Source organism: Hevea brasiliensis, chromosome 6 (assembly GCF_030052815.1).
Source record: "Hevea brasiliensis isolate MT/VB/25A 57/8 chromosome 6, ASM3005281v1, whole genome shotgun sequence".
Lineage (NCBI taxonomy): Eukaryota > Viridiplantae > Streptophyta > Magnoliopsida > Malpighiales > Euphorbiaceae > Hevea > Hevea brasiliensis.
The window spans coordinates 56,474,376-56,479,880 of NC_079498.1; the positions used below are offsets into that span (position 1 = coordinate 56,474,376).

The following is a 5,505-nucleotide window of genomic DNA, read 5'->3' on the forward strand; positions in this document are numbered from 1 at the left end:
ATGTTTTTAAGCATAATTGTATACTATCTCATAGCATTTAGGTAAGTAATCTCATGCATAGTAGTTAATTTCATTAGTTTTTGTAATTTCTATTATCAAGCCCTTAATTCCATGTTTTCTGCATCATTTTAGGTGTTTGGGCAAAGCCCCAGAGTATAGGAGTGTAAAAGCAAAGCTTAGAGAGGTCAAAAGACTCAGAACTTCTGCTGATACAAAGTACACGGGCCGTGTAAGCAAAGCCACAGACCAGTGTAACCTTCTACTAGACGAAAGCCAAAGAGCAAGTGGAGAAACAAAAGTACACGGGTCGTGTAATTGGACCCGTGTAATCTGCAAGGACACGTGTAAGTCTCTGCCAGGCATAAGCTTGAAGAACTTTTTGAGAACAAAAGTACACGGCTCGTGTAACTAGGACTATATAGCCAGCGCAGACCCGTGTAAGTCTCTATGCCAATGCAAGACTCCACAATTCCACTCCAGTAAGTTACACGGCCCTAGGCCGTGTAGTGACACACTGTAACACCCTCCCGGTAACCATTCCGTACATCCTACTGTTCCGGTGACCGGTGTCGGTCTGGACAGCTAGAACGTCCGGAAAAATATTTAAACTAAAGTCAGCAACCATAATTAACTCAAATATTAATAAGAAACACTTAGTAAAAATTTTAGAAATAAAATACAACCAAGCAAAACGAGCCGGTGCCCAAGCGATGGGTAACCGGAGGGAAGTTCTTGATACTATAACGAGGAGCCCTAGACCCGGGGGAAAAATTATAAAATAATTTTTGGGACTCCAGAGAAGGGTAATTGAGGTTCCCATGGCATTAGAATGCCAAGAAAATACCTAGAAAAATTTTTCAATCGGTACAGACGATTTTGACCCGTTAAGCCAAACGGAGGGTATTTTGGTCATTTCACCTTCCGAGGTGATTTTTGGCCGACTTGTCCAGTTGAGTAAATAATTAATATAACATAAAATATGAATAAACATTACTAGAAATGAAATTTGAAATGAGTAGTGAAAGAAAAGAAAAGAAAATGCAAAATAATGCAAAAATGACATCACATGATGTCACTCACTTGCTCACCAACCAATCACAATTGAGCTATCCTTTGACTAACAAATAAAAAGACAAATGAAGACCAAAAGAAACAAAAATGCAGCTTCCTTCTTCCTTATCCCAAACCAGCCGAAACCCTTGGGTAACCAAGCCACCATTGACAACTTGATCAAAGCTTAATTCCCTCCTTCATTTCACCCTAAAACCCTAGTTTCCTTTCACTAAAATTTGTTCTAATACCTTGCATAGTCTTTTGGCAGCCAAGAAGAAGAAAGAAAGTGAAGCTTTCTCAAGCTTGGATTGGCATACAACAAGGTTAGTGCATATATGTAGTTAAAATACATTAATTCCATGATTTAGGCTTGTAATGAACTAGAAATTGTGAAATAATGAAACAAATTCAATGTGTATCTCCACCAAAGAATTCGGCAGCCCTAATAGAGGAGGCGTTTTGAATGTTTTTAATAGACTTAGCATGAGTTGGAGATTGTATTTAAGTTATATATTTACATAGATGTTGAACTAGGGTGCTAATTGAGGGTTTATGGGTAAATTGCATTGGACATTAGGGTTTTGAGGCATGAAAATGTGACTTGGCTTATTAAACTGTTAAAGAACAATCTAATGGTCAATAAGTGACCATTTGAGGTATGTTGAACACAATTTGGACTGAAAAATGGTATGGTAAACTCAAGGTGTAAACTGCCCTAGGACAGCAGCAGAGGGACTGAAAATTCAGTCCCTTTGCACTGCCATAACTTGGGCTGTGTTAGTCCAATTGGTGTTTGGCCAATTGGACATGAAACTAGGCTTATAATGGCACATTTTTGCTGAAGAAACCATGCCCAAAAGACCAAAGCAAGAGGACCAAAACTTGGCCCCAATCCGGATACCCTGCACTGAATTTTGCAGAATTGACCAAATAAACAGTAACTGTTCATTTGGCCATAACTCACTGTAGATTTGGTCAATTGGCCTGAAATTTTTACAGCAACAAGTTAAGACATAGACAAACAACTTTCATGAAGGAACCTACCCCAAATTATGGCCAGAACCCATCCAAACAAGTGGTTCTAGTCACTGTTCATGCACCGTAGATATGGTAATTTTCTGCAGAATGCACATCCGGACAGCTTGGGTTTTTGGGCCATATCTGGAGCTACAAAACTCCAATTGGAGTGATTCAAAAAAGGAAATTCAACTAGACAAAATAAGGAACAACTTTCTTGTTTTACATTTCTTCAAATTCCAACAGTAACAGTGTCTAATGGAGCAGTGAATTTGACTCACCAAAACTGAAAATTCTGCTTGTGTTGAGTTATACTTTGGAATGGTATTAACACTTAATGCCAACAAGTTTTAAATACCAAATGTGGTATGTTGGGAGTGGCAAAGTCAATGTACACATTTTTATTCTAAAAGTCAACATTTTTGTTGACCAATGATGAATAGTGACACAAAAAAAAAGAGTTGAAATTCACAAATTGAAGAATTTAAAAGTTTCAAATGCCCTAGTATACCTAACAAGATTGGTTTGGATAGTTTGGCATGCCAATAGGGTTCAGTTAGCAGTACTGCACATGACAAAAATGCCATTCTGTGATTTCATGGCTTTTAGCCATTCTGACTTTGCATTGAGACTTGGCCTTGTGCCTGATATTATTTACAGCTTGTTAGCTGTTCTGTTGCACACCGGGAGATGCATATGTGACCGATGGTGTGACGGCCCAAGGTACTAGGTACCCAGTGCCAGTTTACCCGTTATCCAGTCCAGTCGTCTAGTGTAGGTTACTTGGGGCAACCAAATGAATAAAAGTGAACAACGTTAATGAAACAATGAATATATCAATACCAAACAAAGAAAGCATACACATTCTATACACATTTATTTTCTTGCTATTTTCTTTTATTATATTGTTGTACCACTAAGCATTATTGCTTAGCGCGTTGCTTTTGCCACGCGTAGGTACTGGAGATCCCGATCGCGAGCCCAGTAGACCACAGACTGGGTGAGTCCATCCGGCAGTTCTGCTCAGTGTCCATGTCACCTCATCACCTGCAGTGCATTGGTAGGACACTAGATGTCATTTTGTCATTTTGTAATTAACTTTTTATTTTCTCATATGTATTTGGGATTTATGTAATGTATTTTGAGGTTCATGTAAATAATAAAGATTTATGGTCATGTATGGTATTAATTTGAGTATTTAATGGTTGTTTATATATGAGAACCCTGAGAAAGGGATGTTTTGAGAAATGAAAAGGTTGTTGAGACCTGAAATTGACAAATTATTGAGATATTGATATTGAGTTTTATTGATGATATTGGAGTTGAGAATGAATGAAATTGTATATTGGAAGTGTTTTTAACAGGTTCCGAAGAACTGTTTTCTCCATTTTTAGCTGGTACTCCGCCGGATTTTCTTTAAAATCTTCGGAACCTCAAATGAATAATACTTTTGATAAATGGTTAAAATAAATCAAATTTCATAAATTAACTTCAAAAGCATGATACAAATTAAGTAAGGTATATTAGAGTGTGCCAGTACACCGTGTGGCATTACTTACTGGGTATCTTGTACGGGTAAGGGTGTCACATTTAGTGGTATCAGAGCACGGTTTAGGCGTTTCTGGGCCTAGATTGAGTCCATACCATGCATTGCATTTTGTAAGAGTCGAGGTGACACTAACGCAGATCTGTTTATCTTTCTTATTTTGAATAGGATATGGATCCTTCATCTCAGAGAGCCGTTGAGGAGGAAGTGGAGAGTCATGCTCCACTGCGATGGGCAGGCCCGGGGGCATGAGAGAATCTGCTCCGCCGACTCAAGCGAGCACCTTTCGGCCTCTACAGGCCATGTTCCAACAAATGGCCGACTTCTTTAGACAAATGGCCGGGGTAATGCCAGTACCACCACCACCACCACCAGCTCCACAGCAGAAATCACACTTGGAGAGGCTAAGAAAGTTTGGAGCTGTGGACTTCTATGGTAAGAGAGAAGATGACTCTGTTGCAGCCGAGAATTGGTTGAACAGAACAGGCAGAGTCCTTGTCACACCCCGGCTTAGTGGGCCCCAGCTCAAGCCCCTCTATGGGTGGCCATCTTGCCGGCGTACCCCTCTAGAGGCCGGCGATGCAACTCAAATCGGTACTGTCCGCTTTGGTGGAGTTCAATCCCTTCGCCCTGCAGAGCTAGGATTCGAACCTATATCACCTCACGGATTTGCTTCGCCTCTTACCAATGCCGGCGATGCAACTCAAATCGGTACTGTCCGCTTTGGTGGAGTTCAATCCCTTCGACCTGCAGAGCTAGGATTCGAACCCATATCACCTCACGGATTTGCTTCGCCTCTTACCAATTGAGCTGCAGCTCAGCTCAATTGGTATGAGGCGAAGCAAATCCGTGAGGTGATATGGGTTCGAATCCTAGCTCTGCAGGGCGAAGGGATTGAACTCCACCAAAGCGATACATGATAGTTGTATTCGACCTCTAGAATGCCTGTGGCAAGATGGCCACCCATAGAGGGGCTTGAGCTGGGGCCCACTAAGCCGGGGTGTGACAATAAAAAAAAAATTTGGACCATTTCTCGATTTGTGCGTGTCATCCTTGCGCAGGGGCCATGCTAATCTTCTATGTATCGTTCCAATTTTATCAGATGTCCCCCACTAAATGTGACACCCCTTACCCGTGTACAGTATACCCGAGTAAGTAATGCCACACAGTGTACTGGCACACTCTAATATACCTTACTTAATTTGTATCATGCTTTTGAAGCTAATTTATGAAATATGATTTATTTAAGCCATTTATCAAAATTATTATTTATTTGAGGTTCCGAAAATTTATAGAAAATCCGGCGGAGTAACGGCTAAAAATTGAGAAAACAGTTCTTCGGAACCTGTTAAAAACACTTCCAATAATTTCCAAACAATCCCAACTTCAATTTATCAACAAAATCTCAATATTAGGATCTCAACAACATTTCAATTCCAGTACTCAATCATCCATCACATGTGATGATCACATATAAATCACAAGTAAACATTTACATTTCCATTCACAAGCACAATTTTCATAATTTACATAAACGTCAATATACATTACACAAGTTTAATTACATATGAGAAAACAAAATTAAGTTACAAAATGTCAAAATGACACCTAGTGTCCTACCAATGCACAGCAGAAGTTGAGGTGACACGGATACTGAGCAGAACTGCCGGATGGGCTCACCCAGTCTGTGGTCTACTGGGCTCACGGTCGGTATCTCCAGTACCTACGCGTGGCAAAAGTAACGCGCTAAGCAATAATGCTTAGTGGTGCAATAATATAATAAAAGAAAATAGCAAGAATTTAAATGTGTAGTGAATGTATATGTTTCATTTGCTTGGTATTTGTATATTATTTACTTTGTCCATTTTTATTCATTTGGTTGCCCCAAG

General features: G+C 39.8%; 1 non-coding gene across 1 annotated transcript; it reads right to left on the reverse strand.

The window, feature by feature from the left end:
- Positions 1 to 4,631: 4,631 nt before the first annotated feature.
- LOC131181020 (U6 spliceosomal RNA) lies at positions 4,632 to 4,739 on the reverse strand. Its single transcript, XR_009149650.1, has one exon. It is a non-coding gene; the product is annotated as a U6 spliceosomal RNA (small nuclear RNA).
- Between the last annotated feature and the right edge of the window lie 766 nt (positions 4,740 to 5,505).